Source organism: Manacus candei, unplaced genomic scaffold (genome assembly GCF_025592945.1).
Source record: "Manacus candei isolate 608988 ecotype Guabito, Panama unplaced genomic scaffold, ASM2559294v1 h1tg000015l, whole genome shotgun sequence".
Lineage (NCBI taxonomy): Eukaryota > Metazoa > Chordata > Aves > Passeriformes > Pipridae > Manacus > Manacus candei.
In genome coordinates, this window is record NW_026138063.1 from 26,379,950 (window position 1) to 26,394,950 (window position 15,001).

At 42.0% G+C, this 15,001-nt stretch overlaps 1 pseudogene; it reads right to left on the reverse strand.

The window, feature by feature from the left end:
• The window catches only part of LOC127468440 (NADH-ubiquinone oxidoreductase chain 2-like), a 194,661-nt pseudogene extending 180,028 nt beyond the window's left edge, over positions 1 to 14,633 (reverse strand).
• Positions 14,634 to 15,001: the final 368 nt, after the last annotated feature.

Consider the following 15,001-nt stretch of genomic DNA (forward strand, 5'->3'; position numbering starts at 1 on the left):
GATCTGATATGGAACAGATATCTTTCAGGTGTAAGCTGAATGCTTTAGTTATAGCTACGTCTTGGTAGACTAAGTGCACCTTCCAGTACACTTACCTTGTTATGACTTGCCTCATCTCTAGCTTAGGGGTTTATTATAAATAAAATTAATCCTAGCTTGGGAGGAGGGTGATGGGCGGTATGTACGTGCTTCAGAGCCAGCTTAAAGGAGGCATTATTATCCTGCTTTACTGCTAAATCCGCCTTTTAGGAGTGATTTCACACTCCTGGTCGTGAGATATTCTATGCTAGAAAATGTAGCCCATTTCTACCATCTCATGAGCTATACCTTGACCTGTCTTATTAGTGGGATGTTGCTGTTGTGCCCACTGTTAAACCCTCAGTTTAGGGGTGGGCTGACGACGGCGGTATATAGGCTGATTTGGCAAGGGATGGTTGGGTGTATCGTGGGTTATCGGTTATAGAACAGGCTCCTCTAGGTGGGTTTGGAGCACCGCCAAGTCCTTAGAGTTTTCAGCGTTTGTGCTCGTAGTTCTCAGGCGGATGCTTAAGTGGTGAAAGCATCGGGATTTAGGGCCAGGCATAGTGGGGTATCTAATCCCAGTTTGTGTCCTGGCTTTCGTGGAGTTTTGTTGATCATGAAGCTAAGATCATTTCTATGGGAGTATTGGATGCATCTTGTGCTTATAACAGCTTGGTTACATTTCAGTCTTAGTTGAAGTGATAATGAAAGACCACTCTTTACGCTGTATAAAGTTAATTTGGGTTTCTTGTGTGACCGCGGTGGCTGGCACAAGATTTACCACCCCTGGTAAGATGCTTTAACTAAGTCAAGTTTACACTTATTGCTTAATATTAATTACTGCTGAAAACCCGTGGGGGTGTGGCTAGGCAAGGCGTTTTGGGCTACAATTGGAGTGGTGTGCCTGATGCCTGCTCCTGCTGTCTTTTTAAGGTGCTGAGGGCATTTTCACTGGGATGCGGATACTTGCATGTATATATTTGGCAAGAACTAACTGTAAGGTTAGGACTAAGTCTTTTTTGTCCTTGGGTATGTGTAATAGCCGTCTTAACATCTTCAGTGTTATGCTTTATTGTAAGCTACAAGGACTAAGGCTGTTTTAGGCATAGTGATTATTATTGGGGCTTGTTTTAGTTGTAGTAATAGTTAACATTGATTTAGGATTTGTTTAGTGGTTGGAGAAGTAGTTCTAGTGGATAACAAAAATGTGTTGTTGAGAAGTTAGAAGAGTAGAAAGGGGCAGGATTGTAGTGTTGTGGGTGGGTTTGTTAAGGTTTTATGTTCTTGTAGTTGAAATTACAACGATGGTTTTTCAGGCCAAAGGTCTTGGATAGAGGCCAAGCAGGAATTGTTATGACGTACTTTATACTATTTTTAAGTGTTAGTTTTATTTTGGGAGGACTAGCAGTTGCTTCCAATCCTTCTCCATACTATGCAGTAGTGGGGTTAGTGTTGGCGTCTATTGTAGGGTGTGGATGGTTAATGAGTTTGGGGGTGTCTTTTGTATCACTAGTGTTATTTCTGGTATATTTAGGTGGGATGTTAGTGGTTTTTGTGTATTCGGTTTCATTGGCAGCAGATCCATTTCCTGAGACTTGAGGGGACTGGCAGGTTGTTGGGTATGGTGCTGGGTTAGTTTTAGTGTTGGGGGGTGGGGTGTTTATTATAGGGCTGAGTTAGAGTGGTTGGGGATAAACACGGTGGATAGTGGGGGTGTTTTATCTATTTGGTTGGATTTTGAGGGAGCGGCTATGTTTTATTCTTGGGGGGTGGGACAATTTTTAATTGCGGGCTGGGGTCTGTTGCTGATGTTGTTTGTTGTGCTAGAACGTGTACGAGGGTTGTCTCGTGGGGCAATTCGGGCGGTTTAAGGAGGTGTGGTTCAGAGAATAGTTTAATGAAAATGCCAGCTTTGGGAGTTGGTGATAAAGGTTTGATTCCTTTTTTTCTGAAGGGTTGGAAAAAAGTTTGGGACCAACTGTTAAAGGTGTATGTGGGTGGAATATTAGTTAGAGTAGTGGGGGCGATTAATTGGGGAGGTAAGAGGGTGAAAGGAAATGATGGGGTAGATTAAAGTGTAAACAAACAAATGAACAAATGAATGATGAAAGGAAATGCTGGGGTAGATTAAAGTGTAAACAAACAAATGAACAAATGAATGATGAAAGGAAATGCTGGGGTAGATTAAAGTGTAAACAAACAAATGAACAAATGAATGATGAAAGGAAATGATGGGGTAGATTAAAGTGTAAACAAACAAATGAACAAATGAATGATGAAAGGAAATGATGGGGTAGATTAAAGTGTGTTAAAAAAATTTAACAAACTGATGATGCAAATCTCTTAATTGGAAAATTAGGGGAATGGAAAGTTTGTAAAATTTGAAATTTTTGTTAAAAAATTTAAAAACAAAAATTAATGATGAATAGAGGGAATTTCCCTAGATCATTGCAAAAAATGACAAAATTTTTGTAATTTTTTGTGAAATTGACGACAAAAAATATGTCTAGGGTGCATTAATTAAATTGCAACTTGATGAGAGACGTAATGGAAAAACCAAGCCAACAGCACGTGACAGTGCATCAGTGCAACAGTATGAGACCGAATAACACTTGAAACCGCTCGCCGACCATAAGGGGTACATGTCAACCATATATGGGAACCCCCTGGCGGAGCACTCTGAAGGGCTTATTGAGATCTACCCCAAAAAAAAACCCCAAAAGTTTAGAAGAGAGAAAATGCCGCGATCACGAGGTCCAGGTTGGTCGAGCATCCGCAACCATTAGTAACGGAGCGCAAGTTTAGGAAAATTAAGCAAGTTATGGCCCTGACCGAGGAACCAGAGGAGACAAAGAACAAGTTATGAGAGTGGGTTATTGGTGGAAAGGGAAAGAATACACCTGAAGCTGGACATGATAAACATTACTAACGCCGGGTTGCTGGTTTCTCATGAGGAGTACGACTAATAAATAACCCAGCACTTCTTGGTTGGTACATAGAGCAAGGTTAAGTGGTGAGTGGTCCATGGACCATGGATTTTAGGTTCTGTGACGTTCCTCGTATTGAGAAGGATTTTATGCGAAAATTAGCAGTTTTAGGTTTTAGTTTGTTTGGCGGGATTATTCCTAGAACATGACATGTTATGTCCTTGTGTGGGAATGTACCTAGATCTGTGAATGACAAGTTTTGGATTGTATGGGAGATAGTATGGAAATTTGGATGGTTTTTGCAATAATAGTATGTCAGATTTTCCTACATGCATGTTATGTCTAATGTGGTGGAGGATGCTATGCAAAGTAATACATACCGTAGGGTATGGGGGGAGGGGGGGACCCCTCCCCTTGATGTACGTGTTGATTGGAAAGTTGGGGGGTGCTTGGATATTTTTTGGAAAACTCTAAGAAGGGGCGGCCTTCAGTCTTTGGTTTACAAGACCAACGTTTTTTATAAACTATTAGAGTGGTTAGAGGTTGAGTATCTTATTTTCTAGGAGACTAGTAATGGGGAATAAGATGAGAATGATTGTGAAGTAGGTAGTTGAGGCGAGTTGTTCGACTGGTTGGCTACCGATTCATGTAAGGATTAAAAGATTTGTTACTAGGATTCAGAATAGAAGTTGGGAGAGAGGTCGGAAGGTTATAGTTCGTTGCTTTGATATGTGGAGGAATGGGGCTAGAAATAGAATTAAGACGGAGGCGGCTAGGGCTAGGACTCCTCCTAATTTGTTGGGGATTGATCGTAGGATGGCATATGCAAATAGGAAGTACCACTCAGGTTTAATGTGGGGAGGTGTTACTAATGGGTTTGCAGGTGTAAAATTTTCTGGATCTCCTAAGAGGTTGGGTGAGAATATGGCAAGTGTTATTAGAGGAACGAGGAGGAACAAAAGGCCTAGAATATCTTTTATTGAGAAATAGGGGTGGAATGGGATTTTGTCGCAGTCTGAATAAATACCTAGGGGGTTGTTTGAGCCTGTTTCGTGTAAGAAAGTTAAGTGGATGAGGGTGAGACCTGCAATTAAGAATGGGAGGAGGAAGTGGAGGGCAAAGAACCGGATAAGTGTAGGGTTGTCAACTGAGAATCCTCCTCAAGCTCATTCTACAAGTGTTTGGCCAATGTAAGGAATTGCTGAGAATAGGTTAGTAATTACTGTAGCGCCTCAGAATGATATTTGGCCTCATGGGAGGACATATCCTACGAAGGCAGTTGCTATTAGAGTTAAGAGGAGAATAACTCTTGTGTTTCAGGTTTCTTTATATAGGTAGGAACCATAGTAGAATCCTCGTCCAATGTGTAGGTAAATGCATATGAAGAAGAAGGAGGCGCCGTTTGCATGGAGGTTTCGGATTAGTCAGCCGAATTGAACATTTTGGCATGTATGGGCGTCGGACGTGAATGCCAGGGTGATATCCGCTGTATAATGTATTGCTAGTAGGAGGCCAGTGGTGATTTGGATTGTTAGGAAGATGCCAAGAAGAGATCCAAAGTTTCATCAGGCGGAAATGTTTGGTGGTGTTGGGAGGTCAATTAAAGAATTGTTGATTATTTTTAGAAGGGGGTGATGTTTTCGTAAGTTAGGGGCCATTAATTCTTAGTTCTGTGTAAATAAGATTATAATTAAGATAGATAGAGCGAAGGATCCTAGATAGGTTTTGATTAGTCCGGAGTGTAGAGTAGTTGAGATTTTGGATACTTTGAGTTGAAGGGTCGCTAGTCCTTCTGGGCCTAATTTTTTATATCAGGATAGGTCGATTAAATGGGATGCAATGTTCTGGCCGTTGTTTAGGAGTTTAGTAGAGCTGAGGTGGTGTATAAGGGGGTTAAAATATCCTAGAGTGCTGGAGAAGTTTATAGTGATATTTTGTTTGGGGACAGAGAAGGTATATGTGAGTTTTGATAGTTCTAATGCCAGAATGATGCCTAATGTTGTAATAATGATAGCAGTGGTTTTTGTGACCAGTGGTATGGTTATAGGAGGGGTTTTTGTAGGGGAGATATAAGAGGTAATTAATAGACCAGCTATAATACTTCCGAGAGCAAGGCGAGTAATTTGGTTTGTGACTGCTGGGTTGTTTTCATTGATGGGAGTAATGGAGGGAATCCGGGTGTAGTCAGTTTGTACTAGTAGGGCTATACGTAGGCTGTAAGTTGCAGTAAAAGCTGTAGCTACGAGGGTTAGGAGGAGTGCTCAGGTGTTTAGATAGGAGGTGTTAAGACTTTCGATAATGAGATCTTTTGAGTAAAACCCTGCTAAAAATGGTGTTCCTATGAGAGCTAAATTTCCGATTGTCAGGCATGAGGTAGTTGTAGGGAGTAGTTTCTGTAATCCTCCTATTTTTCGCATGTCTTGTTCACCGTTAAGGCTGTGAATGATAGACCCAGAGCAAAGGAAGAGTATGGTTTTAAAGAATGCATGCGTAGAGATGTGTAGGAAGGCTAGCTGAGGTAGATTTAGGCCAATAGTGACTATTATTAGTCCTAGTTGGCTGGATGCAGAGAAAGCAATAATTTTTTTGATGTCGTTTTGGGTAAGAGCGCATGTAGCGGCAAATAGGGTGGATAGGGCACCTATACAAAGGCACATAGTTAGGGCAATTTGGTTGTTACATAATATGTGGTGAGTGCGAATAAGTAGAAAGATTCCGGCAACTACTATTGTGCTGGAATGGAGTAGGGCAGATACAGGGGTTGGTCCTTCTATAGCTGCTGGGAGTCATGGATGCAGGCCAAATTGGGCGGATTTACCTGTGGCGGCTAGGATGAGCCTTAAGAGAGGGAGAAGGGATATTTGGTTTGGGGAGGATTGCTGTTGAATTTCTCCAGTGTTTATTGAGGATGCTAGTCATGCTATGCAGAGGATTAGTCCAATATCCTCAATACGGTTGTAAAGTACGGCTTGAAGTGCAGCGGTGTTGGGTTCTACTCGACCGTGTCACCATCCAATCAGGAGGAAGGATATAATTCCGACTCCCTCTCAGCCGATAAATAAGAGGAATATGTTATTAGCGATGATTAAGATGAGTATTGCAATGAGAAAGATTAGAAGGTAAAGAGAGAATTTTGTGGTGTGGGGTTCTGAGGCTATATATCATGTTGTAAATTGAAGAATAGATCATGTTACAAATAGTGCAATAGGAAAAAACGTTAAGGAGTATTGGTCTATTTTAAGGCTAAAAGGGATTTTGAAGTTCGCAATAAATTTTCATTCTCAATAGAAAGTGGTATTTTCCATATTTAAGTAGATGGAGAAGATTATGGGAATTAAACTAACTATGAAGGAAGTTTTAACAGTGTGTATGATGGTTGTTGGAGAGTTGAGGTAGTTTTTGGATAGGAGGGGGAGTAGGATGGGTATAGAGAGGGTAGCCAGGGTCAAGATTATAGAGGTGTTGAGGATTAATGGGAAGTCCATTGCTTTTACTTGGACTTGCACCAAGATGAATGGCTCCTAAGACCAGTGGATTGCTATTATCCTTTAAAAGTAAGGGGGCTGAGGTCTTAGGCTCAGATGCAAGAGTTAGCAGTTCTTGTTGGTTAAACCTCCCCTCGGCAGGCAAGAAGAGTTTAACTTCTATTTTTAGGATCACAGTCTAATGTTTGGTTTAAAACTATGCTTGCATGTGGGAATTCCTGAGATTAGCTCTGGTTTTAGGATGAGGAGGAGGGAGGGTAGGATATGAAGTGTTATAAGGAGATGTTCTCGTGTATTTGAATTTTGGGTGGTTGTAATATAGGTTGGAGTTGGACCTCGTTGGGTTATAAGGAGTATGTAGAGGGTATAGGCTGCAGTTAGTAGAGTTGCGGCTCCGGTTAGGATAATGGTGAAGGTGGATCAGTTGAAGAGTGCAATTATGATAGTTAATTCAGCTATCAGGTTAGTGGTAGGAGGAAGGGCTATGTTTGTTAGGTTGGCTAGGAGCCATCAGATTCCTGTTAGAGGTAAAAGGGGTTGTAGGCCTCGTGTTAGAAGGAGAGTACGACTATGTATGCGTTCATAGTTTGTATTAGCTAGGCAAAATAGTATGGAAGAGGTGAGTCCATGTGAAATCATTAGGATTATGGCCCCTGAAAAGGATCAGTGGGTTTGGATTATTGTTGCGGCAATGACTAGACCTATGTGGCTTACTGAGGAGTAGGCGATTAATGACTTAAGGTCGATTTGGCGTAGGCAGATGGAGCTTGTCATTAGTGCCCCTCATAAGGCTAGGGTTAAAAATGGGTAGTAGAGGTAGTCTAATAGGGAGTTTGTAATTATTGAGGTACGCATAATGCTGTATCCCCCAAGTTTGAGGAGGAGCGCAGCTAGGAGTATGGATCCTGCGATTGGTGCCTCTATGTGGGCTTTTGGGAGTCACAGGTGTAGTCCGTAAAGGGGAGCTTTCACTATGAAAGCGAGCAATAGGGCTAGACTTGATATGAGGCCTGTTCAGGAGTTTGTAAGAGATGAGTGTGAAAGTTTTATTATAGTGATGTGTATAGTTCCTGTTTGGGTGTGAAGATAGAGGATCACTACTAATAGGGGAAGAGAACTAATTAGTGTCTAAAATAAGAGGTAGATTCCAGCACTTAAACGTTCTGGTTGGCTACCCCATCGTGTGATTAGAATTAGGGTAGGGATTAGGGTAGCTTCGAATGCGATATAAAATAATATCAGTTCTAAGGCTGAGAAGGCCAAGATAATGAATGGTTGGGTGAGGATTATGGTTATGGTAAAAATATATTTTCGTGTGGGAGGTACTTGTTGAAGGTGATTTTGGCTTGCCAGGATTATAAGAGGTAGAAGTCAACAAGATAGAACTAATAAGGGGGATGAAATTTGATCAGTTCCAAGTTATGGTGATAGGTTTTTGCTAGGGTAATAGGTTGAAGGAAGTCATTGTAAGCTAGCGGTTGCAATTAAGAGGCTGTGCGAGGTGACATTGAGTCATAGGAATTTTGGAGGAGATAAGAGGGTCATGGGGAGTAATATGACTGTGGGGAGAATAATTTTTAACATTGTAGAAGGTTTAGATTGTGTAAATGATCTGATCCGTGAGTTCGGGTGGAAGCTACTAGGACTGCTAGACCGACGCCTGCTTCACAGGCTGAGAATGCTAACATAAGAATGGGCATTAAGGTGGGGGATGTTGTTTGGGTTTGAATAGGTCATATGGAGAGGGCAATGTATATTGATAGTATTATACTTTCTAAGCATAGCAGGGCAGAAATTAGGTGTATTTGGTGAAAGGCTAGTCCTAGACTACTTAGGGTGAAGGCAGAGTAGAAGCTTAAATGCAGAAAGGTCATTGAGAAAGTCACAGGGTAGGACTGTGGTTTGTTGAGCCGAAATCAACTGTCTTTGCTAGACTAACTTTCTGAAGTTATTCTGCTCATTCTAAGCCCCCTTGAATTCATTCATAAATTAGCCCTAGTGCGAGGAGGAGAATGACTGTGGAGGTTCATGTTAAGGTAGTGAGGGGGGAGAGGAGTTGAGTAGCCCATGGGAGGGGCAGCAGGAGGGCAATTTCTAGGTCGAACAAGAGGAATAAGATTGCGACAAGGAAGAATCGGATTGAAAATGGGAGGCGGGCAGAGCCCAGTGGGTCAAAGCCACATTTGTATGGGGATAATTTTTCTGAATCTGGATTTATTTGAGCTAATCAAAGGTTTAGTGAATATAAAGAGGATGATGTTAATTGCCTTTCTCTGGTTTTGATCCAGATTTTAGAGATTGGAAGTCAATTGTAATTAATATACTAGAAGGGCAAGATCCTCATCAATAGATTGTTATGTAGAGGAACAGTCAGATAATGTCAACAAAAGGTCAGTATCAGGCCACTGCTTCAAAGCCAAAGTGGTGGTTGGATGTGAAGTGGAATTTTACGAGGCGGAGGAGGCAAATCAAGAGGAAGGAGGATCCAATGATTACGTGGAGACCATGAAATCCTGTGGCGACGAAAAAGGTTGATCCATAGACTCCGTCGACAATTGAGAATGGAGCTTCATAATATTCTATTACTTGAAGTCCTGTAAAGTAGAATCCTAATAGGACGGTTATAAGTAGGGCTTGGGTAGCTTGGTTCCGATTGCCCTCTGTAATGCTGTGATGTGCTCCTGTGACAGTGACTGCTGAGGCTAGGAGGATAGCAGTGTTTAGTAGGGGGACTTCTATTGGATTGAGAGGTTTGATTCCTATAGGAGGTCATTGTCCTCCGAGTTCTGGAGTGGGGACTAAGCTGGAGTGGAAGAATGCTCAGAAGAATCCTAGGAAGAAGAATGCTTTGGATGTAAAAAATAAAATTATTCCGTAACGTAAGCCCTTTTGGACTGTAGGGGTATGGTGGTCTTGGAATGTGCTTTCTCGTACGATGTCACGTCATCATTGGAGTATCACTAGGATTATAGAGAGTAGGCCTAGGAGTAAGAGTTGGATAGAGTTGTGGTGAAATCATATGGCTAACCCAGAGGTAGTGAGGAGGGCGGCTGCTGCTCCAAAAATGGGTCAAGGGCTTGGGTCTACTATGTGAAATGAGTGGGCTTGGTGTGTCATTAAGGGTTAAATGTTTTCTTGTAAGTAAAGGCTTAGAAGAAGTACAAAGACATACGCTTGGATTATTGCCACGGCCACTTCTAGAATTGTTAAGAGGAGTAGAATTGTTCTAGTTAGAAGGGACACGGTAGGTATAATGGGAAGGAGGACGGTAGTGGCTGTTGAAATGAGTTGGATGAGCAGGTGTCCTGCTGTGAGGTCGGCTGTGAGGCGAACTCCTAAGGCTAAAGGGCGAATGAGAAGGCTTGTTGTTTCAATTATGATGAGGGCAGGAATTAGAGGTGTTGGGGTGCCTTCTGGTAGGAGGTGTCCAAGGGAAGCTGAAGGTTGGTTTCGTAGGCCTGTTAGCAGGGTGGCAAGTCATAGAGGGAAGGCGAGGGCTAGGTTTATTGATAGTTGGGTAGTAGGTGTGAATGTGTAAGGTAGGAGGCCTAATAGGTTAATTGTTAGAAGTATAATTATGAGTGATGATAGGATTAGGGCTCATTTATGGCCTTTTTTGTTTAATGGGGTTATTAGTTGTTTTGTGATTAAATGGAGAAATCAGAGTTGAAGAGTTGAAAGACGATTTGTAACTCATCGATTGCCAGGAGAAGGAAGTAATAGGGTTGGGAATAACAGCGAGATGAGGATAAGGGGGATTCCAAGGAGGGTTGGTCTTATGAATTGATCAAAGAAGCTTAGGTTCATGGTCAGTTTCAGGAATGGGTTTTTATAGTGGGTAGTGTTTTGTTGGAGGGTGAGTTAGTTGGGGTAAATAGTAAGAGTTTAGGTTGAAGGATAAGAGAAAAAGTGAATCATGAAGTTAGTATGATAAAAAGTCAAGGTGCGGGGTTTAGTTGGGGCATGTCATTAAGGAGGGTGAATAATCCTCTTTCTCTAGCTTAAAAGGCTAGTGCTGCTTCATAGTTTCTGAATGATTAGGATGTTAGAAGTGAAGATCAGTTTTCAAAGTGTGTTAGAGGGGCTGATTCTACTACGATAAGTATGAAGCTGTGGTTGGCTCCACAGATTTCTGAGCACTGACCGTAGAAGATTCCAGGACGGGTTGTGATAAAGGAAGTTTGGTTCAGTCGTCCTGGAATTGCATCGGTTTTTACACCAAGGCTAGGAACAGCTCAGGAGTGGAGAACGTCATCAGCTGTGACAATAATTCGAATCGGGGATTCTATTGGAATGACGATGCGGTTATCAACTTCTAGGAGGCGGAAATGACCGAGTGGTAGATCCATAGTTGGTAGTATGTAAGAGTCAAAAGATAAATCTTTAAAGTCTGTATATTCGTAGGATCAGTATCATTGATGGCCAATAGCTTTGAGGGTGAGGTCAGGTTCATCGATTTCGTCTATCATGTAGTGGATTTGAAGGGATGGGAGGGCTAGTATAATTAGGACAATGGCAGGTAAGATTGTTCAGACAAGTTCTACTTCTTGTGCGTCGACGGTGTTGGAGGATAGTTTTTCTATAAGTATAAGAGCTAGTAAATACAGGACTAGGCTACAAATGGCTAGTGTGACTATTAGGGCGTGGTCGTGAAATTCAATAAGTTCTTCTATAATAGGGGATGAAGCGTCTTGAAAACCAAATTGAGAGTGGTTGGCCATGGAGTTGGGATAGGATGTACTGGGTTTTCACCTGTGATTTAGTCTTGACAAGACTATGTAATGATTTTACTAACAACCCATAAGAAAGAAGCATGAGTGGTTTGATGCGGTTGGCTTGAAACCAGCTTATGAGGGTTCGATTCCTTCCTTTCTTGTACTTGGACAAAAGCTGGTTCTTCAAAGGTATGGTAGGGAGGAGGGCAGCCGTGAATTCATTCAATGTTTGTGGAGGTAAGTTCTGGTTGCACTACTTTCCGTTTGGATGCGAAGGCTTCTCAGATAATGAACATTAGTATAATTCCAGCTACTATGGAGATGAGGGAGCCGATGGAGGATAGGGTGTTTCATAGGGTATAAGCATCTGGGTAGTCTGAGTATCGTCGTGGTATAGCAGCTAGGCCTAGGAAATGTTGTGGGAAGAATGTTAGGTTGAGCCCAAAGAATATTACTCCAAAGTGGGCTTTAGCTCATGTAGAGTGAAGGGTGTAGCCAGTGAACAGTGGGAATCAATGTGTGAAGCCAGCTAAAATGGCGAATACTGCCCCCATAGATAATACATAGTGGAAATGTGCAACTACGTAGTAGGTGTCGTGCAGGGCGATGTCTAGGGAGGAGTTGGCAAGAACGATGCCTGTTAGTCCACCAATGGTGAAGAGGAAAATAAAGCCTAGGGCTCATAGTATGGGCGGGTCTCATTTGATTGTTCCACCGTGTAGGGTTGCTAGTCAGCTGAAGACTTTAATGCCAGTGGGGATTGCAATAATTATGGTGGCGGATGTGAAGTAAGCTCGGGTATCTACGTCCATTCCAACTGTAAATATGTGGTGAGCTCATACGATAAAGCCCAAGAAACCAATGGATAATATGGCTCAGACTATGCCTATGTAGCCAAAGGGTTCTTTTTTACCGACGTAGTAGGCTACAACATGGGAAATAATTCCGAATCCTGGTAGGATAAGGATGTAGACTTCTGGATGGCCAAAAAATCAGAATAAGTGTTGATATAAAATTGGGTCTCCGCCTCCTGCGGGGTCAAAGAATGTAGTGTTTAGGTTTCGATCTGTTAGAAGCATTGTAATGCCAGCAGCGAGGACTGATAGGGAGAGGAGAAGTAGAACTGCAGTAATTAGGACGGATCAAACGAATAGAGGGGTTTGGTATTGTGAGAGAGCAGGTGGTTTTATATTGACTGCTGTGGTGATAAAGTTGATTGCCCCAAGGATGGATGAGACACCTGCCAGGTGAAGGGAGATGATGGCAAGGTCTACTGATGCACCGGCGTGGGCTAGATTTCCGGCTAGGGGTGGGTATACTGTTCATCCTGTTCCGGTCCCGGCTTCTACTGTAGAAGATGCTAGAAGAAGTAGGAAGGATGGAGGAAGTAGTCAGAAGCTCATGTTATTTATTCGTGGAAATGCTATGTCGGGGGCACCAATTATTAATGGTACTAATCAGTTACCAAACCCTCCGATTATAATAGGCATTACTATAAAGAAAATTATAACAAAGGTATGTGCGGTGACGATTACATTGTAAATTTGGTCATCGCCTAAAAGGGGGCCTGGCTGTCCTAGTTCTGCTCGAATGAGGAGACTAAGGGCTGTGCCGATTATACCAACTCATGCGCCAAAAATAAGGTAAAGTGTGCCGATATCTTTGTGGTTAGTGGAAAATAGTCAACGGTTGATGAAAGTCATAGGTAAGATGGCTGAGTGTAGAAGCGTTAGGCTGTAGTCCTTTTTACAGAGGTTTGATTCCTCTTCTTATCGATTCTGTAGTGAAGTTCATGTTGAGTTGCAAGCTCATTGATGTGCATTAAACATGCGCCAGGATCTAGTAGACAGAAGCCTGTTGGTTGGGGCATTTAGCTGTTAACTAAAATTTTATGGGATCAAAGCCCATCTGTCTAGGGGGAGGTTCTAGCTTAATTAAAGCATCTGAGTTGCATTCAGGAGATGCAGGTTAGTATCCTGTGTACCTTAACAGAAACTAAGAGGGATTAGCCCTTGTTTAAGGCTTTGAAGGCCTTTGGTTTAAATAACCTAAGTTTCTAAGGGATTGCGAGTACTATGGGAGATAGTGGTAGGAGTATAATTGATAAGGAGGTAAAGGTTGTGGTTAGGGTGTTAGTTGGTTTGTTAGTTTGTCATTGTTTTATGTAGTTAGTGAAGTTTGGGGGTAGTGTGATGGTTGCACAGTAGGCCAGTTGTAGGTAGAAGAAAAGTCCAAGTAAAGAGAGTAGGGTAATAGCTTTGGCTACTACTGTTAGTTCTTGTTTTGTGAACTCTTGAATAATTAACCATTTGGGTAGGAATCCCGTTAGGGGAGGAAGACCTGCAAGGGAGAGGAGAGTGAGCATAAGGATTGTGGTCAGTGATGGAATTTTGGTTCATGTGGATATAACAGTGGATAGTTTTAGGGTATTGGTTGTGTTAAGGATGAAGAAGATGGCGGAAGTTGTTACAGTATATAGATAGAACGTAATTAAAGTCAGATTGGGGTTATAGTTGAGAATAATAGTTATTCATCCTAGGTGTGCGATAGATGAGAAAGCTAAAATTTTGCGAGTTTGGGTTTGGTTAAGTCCTATTCAGCCACCTAGGGCTGCGGAAGCAATAGCTATCGAAGATAGGAGAGCTGGGTTGAGTGAGGGGGATGTTAGGTAGAATAGTGTGGTTGGTGGAAATTATATGACTGTGGCTAGTAGGAGGCATGTTGTTATAGTTGAGCCTTGAAGAACTTCTGGAAATCAGAAATGAAATGGGACTAAGCCTAGTTTAATTGAAATTGCAACAGTTAGTAGTATACATGATATGGGGTGGGTTAGTTGGGTGATGTCCCATTGGCCAGAGAATCATGCATTGGTCATGCTGGAGAATAAAAGTAGCGTAGATGCGGCTGCTTGAGTTAGAAAGTATTTAGTAGAGGCTTCAATGGCTCGTGGATGGTGGCTTTTAGAGATTAATGGAAGAATAGCTAAAGTGTTAATTTCTAAGCCGACTCATGCTATTATTCAGTGGTTACTCGAAATTGTGATTGAGGTTCCTAGGAGTAAGCTTATTGTGGAGATTAGTTTAGCTTGGGGATTCATTAGTAAGGGAAGGAGTTAAACCTTCATTTTTGGGGTATGGGTCCGATAGCTTAATTAGCTGACCTTACTAGAAAATAATATAGAGGGAGTATAGAGGATTTTGGTTCCTTTAGTGTAGGTTCGATTCCTACTTTTCTAAAATTAGGAAATGAGAGGATTGGTATACCTCTATGTTTACTTTATCATAGTAACCCTTTTGGATTCAGGCACATTTCCTTGAGTGTCTTAGGTAGGGGGGTAGGCCTGCATAGGAGATAGGAAGGCTGGTATGCCATAGGCATAAGGCTTATGTTAGGGGTAAGAAGTTTTTTCAAAGCAAATGTATGAGTTGATCATATCAGAATCGAGGGTAAGAGGCGCGGATTCATAAGAATCCTGCGGAAAGGAGGAAGGTTTTTGTAGCTAAAGTAGGGGGAATGAGTTCTTGAGGGAGATTAAGTGAGCTGGGGTTTAGGAATAGAATGGTTGTGAGTGCATTTATTAGTATAATATTAGCATATTCGGCAAGACAAAACAAGGCGAATGGCCCTGCAGCATATTCTACGTTGAACCCTGAGACTAGTTCAGATTCTCCTTCTGTCAGGTCAAATGGAGCGCGGTTTGTTTCGGTAAGAGTGGAGATATATCATATTATTGCTAAGGGCCAGGAGGAGAAAATGAGGTAGAGAGGTTCTTGAGTTGTAGCTAGGGTATTGAGGGTGTAGTTACCACTAAGGATAATTACGGATAGGAGAATAATGGCTAGGGTAACTTCGT